At 34.9% G+C, this 11,275-nt stretch overlaps 1 protein-coding gene across 1 annotated transcript in view; it reads right to left on the bottom strand.

Moving 5' to 3' along the window:
• LOC126890584 (uncharacterized) overlaps window positions 1–10,657 on the bottom strand; it is a 74,495-nt gene extending 63,838 nt beyond the window's left edge. Inside the window, exon 1 of the mRNA XM_050659649.1 lies at window positions 10,480–10,657. The gene's annotated coding sequence lies outside the window, so the exon portion shown is untranslated. The remainder of the gene's footprint in view (window positions 1–10,479) is intronic.
• Window positions 10,658–11,275: the final 618 nt, after the last annotated feature.

Below are 11,275 nucleotides of genomic sequence, written 5' to 3' on the forward strand. Positions count from 1 at the left end.
ATATTTAAAAGTCAGATCAGTCTTCTTCTTCTTCTTTAAGTACCGTGCCCAAATTTTTAGGCGTGGGTAGCTTCCATAACAATTTGCCGATATCGTTCTCGATCTTGTGCGGCATGTAACAATTGATCTGCTGATAAGCCAGTCCATTGACGAAGGTTTCGGAGCCATGAATATTTCTTTCGACCAATTCCTCTTTTTCCGTCGATCTTTCCATTGAGTATTAACTGCAGCATCCTGTATCTGCTACCTCTCATTATATGCCCCAGATATTCAAGTTTTTTTTTATCATCTTCATTAAGTCATCTTCGCCTTGACCTACTCTATTTAAGACTTCTGTGTTTGAAATGCGTTGAACCCAAGATATTCTGAGCATTCTACGATACGACCACATCTCAAAGGCTTCTAATTTGTTCATCATGTTAACCTTCATGATCCAGGTTTCACATCCATATAGTATTACAGGATACACATAACATTTTAGGAACTTGATTCTTAGTTGTAAGTTCAGCTGAGAGTTGCTCAGAATAGATCTAAGTTTCATAAATGCTCCTCTTGCAATTTCTATACGAGTTTTAATTTCTTCATCCGGATTTAGTGTCTCGTTTATCCAACATCCTAGGTATTTAAAATGGTTAACTTTTGTTATTGATTTATCATTGACAATTAGTTGCATAGGGCCGACGTCTTGTTTACTAACCACAAGTAACTTTGTCTTTGTTGCATTTATGTTAAGTCCGTTATTGGAGACATATCAGATCAGGAGAGATATCAGATCAGTAGACAACTACAATGGTTTTGAATTGTCGTCATGGAAATGGAAACCAATATCGTCGTCGTGGTAACCCATTATATTGAAAGTTTGGTTTTGACTACCTTGTCAAAGAATTGATTTGTGTATGTTCACTTCTAAATAAAAATTGATATAACTCTATTTTTTGTGGTTTTTTTCCAAACGTACGGCCCTAGAAAAAATATTATTCCTAACTCGTGCGGAAAGTGTCTTCCCCGCACTCGACTGCTTGCCCGAACTCCGCTATAGCGTCGTTCGGGTCAACGGCAGTCTCGTGCGTGAAAATATTACTTTCCGCACTAGTTAGGAAAATAACTATTTTATGATGTCGATATTTTCCGAGTTGTGGGGGAAAATAGTGACAGTTAGAGTTAGAGCATAACTATTGAATTGTCTCGATAATGAGTTTTACGATAAAAATGTAGGTACCTATACAAAAATAGAACTTAGTAGATGGAATTAACTTTTACATAATTTTGAGCTCTTTCATTTTTTTACGAATATTTAAAATTGTTTCAAATATGATTTCCTACAATTTCTTTTTGACAATGTTTGTCGTGCGGTTGATATTTTTTGAGTTAAGCGGGAATATATTAAAAAGAGGGGAAGCATAATTATTGAATTAAATCTTGTTTTCGAGCTGCCCCAAATTTTATAATTCTAACCTTTAGGGGAGGTCAATACTGCCGTGCTAAGCCCAAAGGCGGTAACTGATTTTTTATCGAAAATGACATTTTTGTATTTCTAGGTAGGTTTCATTATATTATAATGCTTCTACAACTCCAAAGACTTTGTAAATATATTCTAGATACCCATTATAATAGTTCAACAACTCTAAAGACTTGATAAAAATATTCTAAATACCTATAATCTACGTAGAAATACAACAATCTCATTTTCGATAAAAAATCAGTTACCGCCTTTGGGCTTAGCACGGCAGAATAGTGGTATAAATTTAAAATTGCGACTGAATTCCGCTGAAGCGTTAGCCGTCATCTTGATTTTAAAGGAGAACCGTTAATGCTAAATAACTCCACTATTTTCAACTTTTCTACTCTACTGCTCATTATTTATAATAATGAGCAGTAATATTTATAATAATGTAATAGGTAGCAAGACTGTTTAACGCGCTCTATCTGAATCTGCGTTCCATTAGTGTACAGATGGGCAACCGCTTTTTGGTACGAAAATATTGATTAGCAATTAAATTTAAGCATGAATTGTAATTTCGATTACCAAATATCGAATTCCGAATTCCAATTGTGAGTTCTTTCAAAAATCGTGCAGCATATGGGGAATGAGCTAAGGCTCTGGGAATCATGTTGTAATTATTCGCTTATATTAAATCTTTTGCTCACTCTGCTTTGTATAACCCTGTTCAAAACATTTCCTATTTGTGATGATAATTGCTGGTCCTGAAAACGATAATATTGGTTGTAATACAAAAAAAACCTGTTTATTTTTGTAAATTTAACGTAAAAAGTATTTAGTCATCATCATCATCATCAATGACGTTATAACTCTTCGAGACTCGTTGCCACATTTTTTATTATTTAAATCAATACAGATGTCCACGATGTGATATTTGATACCGTTCACGTTATCAACATAAATAATAAAAAATTAATGTGTTCCTCGGTCGATTATAGAAATGTCACATCAGCAACTTCTTAATTATCGTGTTTTGACTGGAATAAGGATGTGAATTTTAATCGAATTTTTAACGTGCATACAAAGTGCACATACAGTTTTTTTGGTTTATGCTTATTTTTTATTATAATAAATATGTTGATTTTCACCCAATCTTGAGCAAAAATTTGGTTTTGACTTCTGAGTAATACTAAAAAGTCAAAAATCGTTACAACTAAAAAATCTCGACAGAGTTATGCTCGATAAACTCATAAGCTAATAAAATATTTTTGATCTTTTTGATTCACATGATTCACTGAGCGTTGGCTTATTGTTTAATATTTTTCCTTATTTTTTTTTTAATTCATCGAATTATAGTGAATAAATATGCTTATTTAATTTAAAAATAAAATAATACTTTTTTTTTTCTTCTTGATGTGCCTATCCGTGACGAATGCTGGCGATCATCATGGCAATCTTCACTTTATCTGTAGCAACGCGGAAAAGCTGCACAGATGTTGTGTTGAACCAGGTTCTGAGGTTCTTTAACCAGGATGTTCTTCTTCTTCCTGGACCTCGCTTTCCAAATATTTTTCCTTGCAGGATGGCTTGTAGGAAGGCATATCTGGATTCATTTCGCATAATGTGTCCAAAGTATTCCAACTTTTAAGATTTGATGGTGGTTAATACTTCTCGGTTTTTCCCCAATCTTCTATAAGGACCTCCTCATTTGTGACCCGATCAGTCCATGGGATCTTAAGAATTCTATCATACGTTCAAAAAAATTTAAAAAAATATGCTTGAAATATTTATTTCAAACTCGATGCTCACCCCACCTTAAGGATAGCTATGACACGATTTTAATAGGCAAGCCATGCAAGTCGTTTTTGTCTATGTATGACATTTAATTAAAAAAAAAACGTTTTATGCGGAAAGCAGATGGATGCAGGTCGACATAAATATATTCGGATCTTAGACTATAACCTTGTTAGTAGGAAATCGTTTGTAGTTTCGTAGAGTTTTGCTATCAGCCGTTGATGATTTGCCGATGAACGCTACGTTCACAAGAGCATGTGTTAACAAGTAATTGGACTTCGTAAGTCCTAGGTTTTCATCCAAAGTAATCGAAAGTAGAACTGGAAGTCGATATTTGAACTCTTCGAGTAACTTTGCGTCGATGCATATAGGATTTTACTAATTTTGGATCATCTTCATTTACATTCATATCATACTTTGAGTCACTTTAAAACAGGTACTTGCGGTTGCAACTCTAAAACTGAAGTCCGATGTCAAATTACTCATTTCTAATACCATCCTTGTGTTATAAGCTTTCATTCAAAACCTCATTATTTGTCATTATATCTGTATTAATACGGAGGAGTTGTATGTAGGAGGACAGACGCAAAGACACTCATGAAACCGGAAGTATATATTTGTCCTCTCCTTGCGAAAGCTCGTCGAATAATATATCACTTTTACTATTCCGGTGACTTTAAAACAGTACTTCCGGTCGCATTTCTAAAACCGGAAGTCCTTGGTCAAATTTCTCACCTTTAGTACCATCCTTGGATTATAAGTTTTCATTCGACACCTCATTTGTCATTCTACCTGGTACAGTGACGGAGAAGTTATATTTGCGGTCAGGCAGACCGACGGACCTAATTGCTCATCTTTAGTACCATCGTTGGATTATAATCGTTCATTCGAAACCTCATTTGTCATTTTCCCTGGCATAATGACGGAGTATTTACATTCGCGCTCGCACGGACAGATGAACAGACAGCCTTAGTCAAATGTTTCATCTTTAGTACCATCCTCGGTTATAAGCTTTCATTCGACACCTTATTTGCCATTCTAGCTGGTACAGTGACGGAGGAGTTATAATCGCGGTCAGGCAGACCGACGGACGAAATTGCTTATCTTTAGTACCATCGTTGAATTATAACCATTCATTCGACACCTTATTTGTCATTCTACCTGGCATAATGACGGAGTAGTTACATTCGCGGTCGGACGGACACATGGACATCCAGCCTTGGTTAAATTTCTCATCTTTAGTACCATCTTTGTATTATAAGCTTTCATTCGACAACTCATTTGTCATTCTACCTAGTACAGTGACGGAGGAGTTATATTCGCGGTCAGGCAGACCGCCGGACCAAATTTCTCATCTTTAGTACCATCGTTGAATTATAACCGTTCATTCGATACCTCATTTGTCATTCTACCTGGCATAATGATGGAGTAGTTACATTCGCGGTCGGACGGACAGATGGACAGACAGCCTTGGTCAAATTTCTCATCTTTAGTACCATCCTTGGATTATAAGCTTTCATTCGACACCTCATTTGTCATTCTACCTGGCATAATGACGAAGTAGTTACATTCGCGGTCGGACGGACAGATGGACAGCCAGCTTTGGTCAAATTTCTCATCTTTAGTACCATCCTTGGATTATAAGCTTTCATTCGACACCTCATTTGTCATTCTACCTAGTACAGTGACGGAGGAGTTATATTCGCGGTCAGGCAGACCGACGGACCAAATTTCTCATCTTTAGTACCATCGTTGAATTATAACCGTTCATTCGATACCTCATTTGTCATTCTACCTGGTACAGTGACAGAGGAGTTATATTCGCGGTCAGGTAGACCGACGGACCAAATTGCTCATCTTTGGTACCATCGTTGGATAATAACCGTTTATTCGACACCTCATTTGTCATTCTACCTGCCTGGCATAATGACGGAGTAGTTACATTCGGGGTCGTACGGACAGATGGACAGACAGTCTTGGTCAAATTTATCATCTTTAATACCATCCTTGGTTATAAGCTTTCAATCGAAACCTTATTTGTCATTCTACCTGGTACAGTGACGGAGGAGTTATATTTGCGGTCAGACAGACCGACGGACCAAATTGCTCATCTTTAGTACCATCGTTGGATTATAACCGTTCATTCAACACCTCATTTGTCATTCTACCTGGCATAATGACGGAATAGTTACATTCGCGGTCGGACGGACAGATGGACAGACAGTCTTGGTCAAATTTATCATCTTTAGTACCATCCTTGGTTATAAGCTTTCATTCGACACCTTATTTGTCATTCTACCTGGTACAATGACGGAGGAGTAATATTTGCGGTCAGACAGACCGACGGACCAAATTGCTCATCTTTAGTACCATCCTTGGATTATGAGCTTTCAGTCGACACCTCATTTGTCATTCTAGCTAGTACAGTGACGGAGGAGTTATATTCGCGGTCAGGCAGACCGACGGACCAAATTTCTCATCTTTAGTACCATCGTTGAATTATAACCGTTCATTCGATACCTTATTTGTCATTCTACTTGGCATAATGACGGAGTAGTTACATTCGCGGTCGGACGGACAGATGGACAGACAGCCTTGGTCAAATTTCTCATCTTTAGTACCATCCTTGGATTATAAGCTTTCATTCGACACCTCATTTGTCATTCTACCTGGTACAGTGACGGAGGAGTTATATTTGCGGTCAGGCAGACCGACGGACCAAATTGCTCATCTTTAGTACCATCGCTGGATAATAACCGTTCATTCGACACCTCATTTGTCATTCTACTTGGCATAATGACGGAGTAGTTACATTCGGGGTCGTACAGACAGATGGACAGACAGCCTTGGTCAAATTTATCATCTTTAGTACCATCCTTGGTTATAAGCTTTCATTCGACACCTTATTTGTCATTCTACCTGGTACAGTGACGGAGAAGGTATATTCGCGGTCAGGCAGACCGACGGACCAAATTGCTCATCTTTAGTACCATCGTTGGATTATAACCGTTCATTCGACACCTCATTTGTCATTCTACCTGGCATAATGAAGGAGTAGTTATATTCGCGGTCGGACGTACCGACGGACAGACAGTCTAAATCTTTAGTAGCATCCTTGGATTATAAGCATTCATTTGACAACTTTTTTCGGCAAAATTATTTCTTGGGGATTTTTTGTCCGGGATTTTTTGTGGGGATATTTTGTCCAAAAAAAATTGTGGGGATTATCTGTCCGGGATTTTTTGCGGGGATTTTTTGTCCGGAGATTATTTGTCCGGGGATTATTTGTGGGGATTAATTGTGGGGATTTTTTGTGGGGATTTTTTGTCCGGGGATTTTTTGTCCGGGGATAATTTGTGGGGATTTTTTGTCCGGGATTATTTGTCCGGGGATTATTTGTCCTAGCTTCTTTAAATGCCATTGACAGAGTGGGAAGAGAGTTTGGCCTAAATATAAACTGTTGAAAAACAAAGTACATGGTATTTAGCCGTTTGGCCCATCAAGATTCACGGTTATATGTTGATGGTCATATGATTCAAAGAGTACCCAGTTTTAAATATCTTGGTTGCCATATTACTGAACAACTAGATCCAGATAAAGAGATAAAATGTAGAATCGAGATAGCCCGCACGACATTTTTAAAAATGAGGTCATTCTTCTGTAATGATACCTTGCAACTTCAACTTCGAAAGCGCATGATTAAATGCTACATTTGGTCAGTCCTCTTGTATGGTGTCGAAGCATGGACATTAAAAATATCCACCATTAACCGTTTGGAGGCCTTTGAAATGTGGCTGCACAGACGTATTCTAAAAAAACCATGGACGGCTATGCTGACAAATGTGGCAGTCCTTAAGAGAGCAAATGCTACCCGTGAGCTGCTTGATAACATCAAATATAGAAAGATGGCCTATTTTGGACACGTAGTAAGGGGAGACCGGTATAATATTCTTCAACTTATTATGATGGGTAAAATCGAAGGACGCAGAGGAATTGGTAGAAAGCAGGCCTCTTGATTGAAGAATATCCGGGAGTGGACAGGAATAAAGAAAGCAGAACACCTATTTAGAATAGCTCGAGACAGAGACAGTTTCGCCATGTTAATCGCCAACGTCAAGGGGACTTGATAGGGCACGTTAAGAAGAAGAAGGTACCAATAGTTAATAACAACGTTTTTAAAACTTTTTTGCCTCTTAGTATTTTTTCGATAAGCCAGTTTTTATCGAGATGCGGCTTATTTTTTAATATATTTACATAAAAATTTTATGGGGGTTTTGTTCCTTTAAACCCCTCAAATATTTGTGTACATTCAAATTAAACTATTATTTTGGTACCATTAGTTAAACACAGTGTTTTTAAAACTTTTTTGCCTCCTAGTCTTTTTGTGATAAGTCACCTTTTATCGAGATGTGGCTTCTTTTTCAAAATATACCTAAAAATGCAAATTATTAATAAATTTTCAGAATATTAACAGGTCTCTATAATCGTACTTGACCATATACAAATACGAGTATGTGGTGGATTCGACAAATATTAAAAATATCTCGATAAACAGTGGCTTATCGAAAAAGTACTAGGAGGCAAAAAAGTTGTAAAAACATTGTGTTTCACTAATGGTGCCACAATAATAATTTAATTGGAACGTACACAAAATTTTGGGGGGTTTAAGGGAACTAAACCCCTATCAAATTTTTATATGGCGTACAAATTTCACTTTAATTTTTATTTAAGATATTGCTGCCATAACAATGCCACATGTCCATTTTCAATAAAAAATCTCTAAGAGTTTTCGATATATGAAAAAAAATCGATTTTCATTTTGTAACTTCAAAGGGCTGTAACTTTTTTGTGTGCACTATTGTATATTGGTAAATAAGGTTCAATCAACCTATTTTTGACCCCAGAATCTGTGTTATAATTTATAACCAATCTTTTCGGGACACCCTGTATATTCATGCAGTAAATGCCCTCGTCTAAAAATACACGTTTTTGTTTAATGACAGTATAGAAATTAGCATGCGGTCTGTTAGTCGAGGAAATGAAGCTGAAAAAATGGCAAAACCTCGCAATTTTTTCGTCCAGCATCGATTTGTACAAAAATTTGGGATTAGGCTCATTACACCCTCTAGTTCATTTTCTATATTAAGCCGTTGTACGCTTTTGGTTTTTTAAGGGTGAAAACTACCCCTAATTGTAAAAAATGATAAAATAACATTTTAAACTTTAATATTGTCAACATTTGGTTCTTATTAGTTACATAATGATTGTTTTATGATTTAAGATATACTATCATAATATTTCAACCCTTAAAACCAACCTTGTTGGAGCTATAAAAAAAATTTACTTATCCTAAAATAATAATTTCGGCTTGCATCGATTTACATAAAAATTTGGGATTAGGATCATCTTACCCTGTACTTCATATTCTATATCATGTTTAATGGCGTTGATTATTTTTAGGGGTGTAAACTACCCCTTATTGTCAAAAATTGTATAAAAACATTGTAAAATTTAATATGGGTAAAATTTGGTTTTGATTGGTTAAATAATTATTGTTTTATACTTTAGGATATATTATCATAATATTTCAATCCTTAAAAACCACCCCTAATAACATTGCAGTTTTTATAAGTAGATATATTAATAGATCAATACAGAAAAAAAGTAGAATTAAATAATTACAAAAACATGTATTTACACAAAAATACGAATTTACAAATATGTACAAATACAAAAACAAATAGTTTTTTAGTCATCTTCCAGTATACGAACCGGTTCTGTGGTATTATACATACATTGAACATTATATAAGCGGACTATCCGAATTTTTCGAAAAAAAAAATTGTTTTATAAATAGCTCCTTCATTTTTGGCGATAAAAAGTTTTTTCAAAATTGACTTTGTAGAATTATTGAAGAGTTATAAGACTGTGCAAACCAAATTCCGTAAGATCCCTTAGTTTTCAGTTAGGGTGGGTTTAAAAAGCTCGAATAAGGGGGTGTTTGTTCGTAAATAGAGATTTTAAACAGATATATCTCGCTAACTGTTCACTGTAATGAAAATCTATGCACAAGAAAATTTTAGTTATTAAAAAAAGATACAATTTAGTAGTCCATAATTTTTTTCGTATCTCTAGTATTTTCGAAGATATTTTGAAGTAAAAGCGGAAAAATGGGAAATTCCAAAAAATTTATTTTTTTTAAACTTCAATTTTTGTAAAATTAGGCCTTTTAAATAGGTCAAATTTCTTGGGTGTATTGATAACACAAATTTAAAAGGAATTACAGAAAGGTAAAGACCAATTTTTAATTAGGAGGGTAGTTAGGGGGTTGTTTTCATTGATTTTTTCATAGAGAAAAGCAGGTACCGACGTTTTTTATCATAAGTCGCTTAATTTTCAGGCTAGAAACTTTTTATTATTATTTTTTGAAAGGCGTAACTGTATAATTGAAAAAATATTATTTAAGTTTTCCTCGAAAAATGCAAAGTGTTTCCGTTATTTTACTTTGAATATTTCAAATTATGCATTTGACGAAAAAAGCTTACTTTTAACATGCCGTATCTCGGTTTGTATTGGTCTTAAGGATATTACAGAAAAATAATTTCGTTTGTGTTACTAAAAAATACAGTTTTGATATCTACAGTTTTTTTGATTAAATATTTTCGAGGTATTCTCAAAAAAGTCGATTTTTTCATCGAAAAACTGTTACTTTCAAGCGCGAATAATTAGAAAAATATTAATTTTACGAAGAAAATGTAAAAAACATTTTTTTCTTAGAATTACTTTTTACATCGATTTACATGGTTAAAATGTAATAAAAAATTCCCGCCCCCGAGATGGGGTGGGAACCACCCCCAAGATTTTAGCGTACAGCGGCATGATATAGAAAATTATCCTTGGACTATTCTCTACCTTCTGTGAAAATTTCAAGTAAATCCATGCTGGACGAAAAAATTGCGAGCCAAAATGCTTCATTTCTTCGACTATGTTGTTTTTGTTCTACGGCGTATTTCTTCGTTTGGGATTCGGTCTCTCAGGGAGACACCTAACATCTGGCGCTCCATAGCCCTCTGAGTTACGCGAATCTTGTTGAGAATTTAATAATAAATAAATAATACACAACAAAATAAAACATTATTATTGTCATAGAAACAACCTTACTTTTTTAAAAAGTTTAAAGTAACAGTTGTCCTGGTACCATGGGTATAATAACAATTAACTTAAATTATATCATTTTTAATTACCTTGATTCCCTGACGATTGGAATATTTGTTAAATAATTACTATTTGCACTTTCCTGATTTTTTTGTTGCACACATTATGGGTATATTATATCACATATACAATACACTTGTATCTGACTACCTATCTAAACAGCGATATTGTTGTTTTGTGTAATCTTATCACAAAATAATATTTTTCGTCAATTATTATCCATATAGATAGTTTATAACGCGAAAGCATTGCATAATATCAGAAGGTGCTGCATGCGCAAAAGAAACAGTGATGTTTTGTAGATTCCTGAGAAATTGCTAACGAAGTTGCATTTGACCAATTTATCTTACTTGTCACTGACCAGCATCTTAAAAACATTATTGTTAAAATTTTCGGTGTTAATTTTCCTTATATGACTAAGAAAATAATAAACATCCTGGCTTAATAGTATATTAAGTATGGAGAACGGTAAGGGTTTTATACCGATCGAAGACAATTGTTTGGAGGAGGAGCGGCGCGACGACGACTCCAATTATTGTCTGAGATCGGTTACCCTTAACGTTCGACATGCTTATAACGTTTTTTGCACGATTGATACCATTATAAATTATAAAATTAAACATTTTCGTCATATTGACTAGTTTCATTCATTTTATCAAGATAGATACTTTGGTTGTTAGGTAGTAACTAGGGTGCATAACAACAATGGAGAATTGAGTTTTTATTTAGTTGTCAATAATTTTAAGTACAATTTTGATTATTATAAATTAAAATATGAGCGAAAGTGAATTTGAAGAAATTGAACGGGCTTGGGAAGAAGGGTGT

This window comes from Diabrotica virgifera, chromosome 8, assembly GCF_917563875.1.
Source record: "Diabrotica virgifera virgifera chromosome 8, PGI_DIABVI_V3a".
Classification (NCBI taxonomy): Eukaryota; Metazoa; Arthropoda; class Insecta; order Coleoptera; family Chrysomelidae; genus Diabrotica; species Diabrotica virgifera.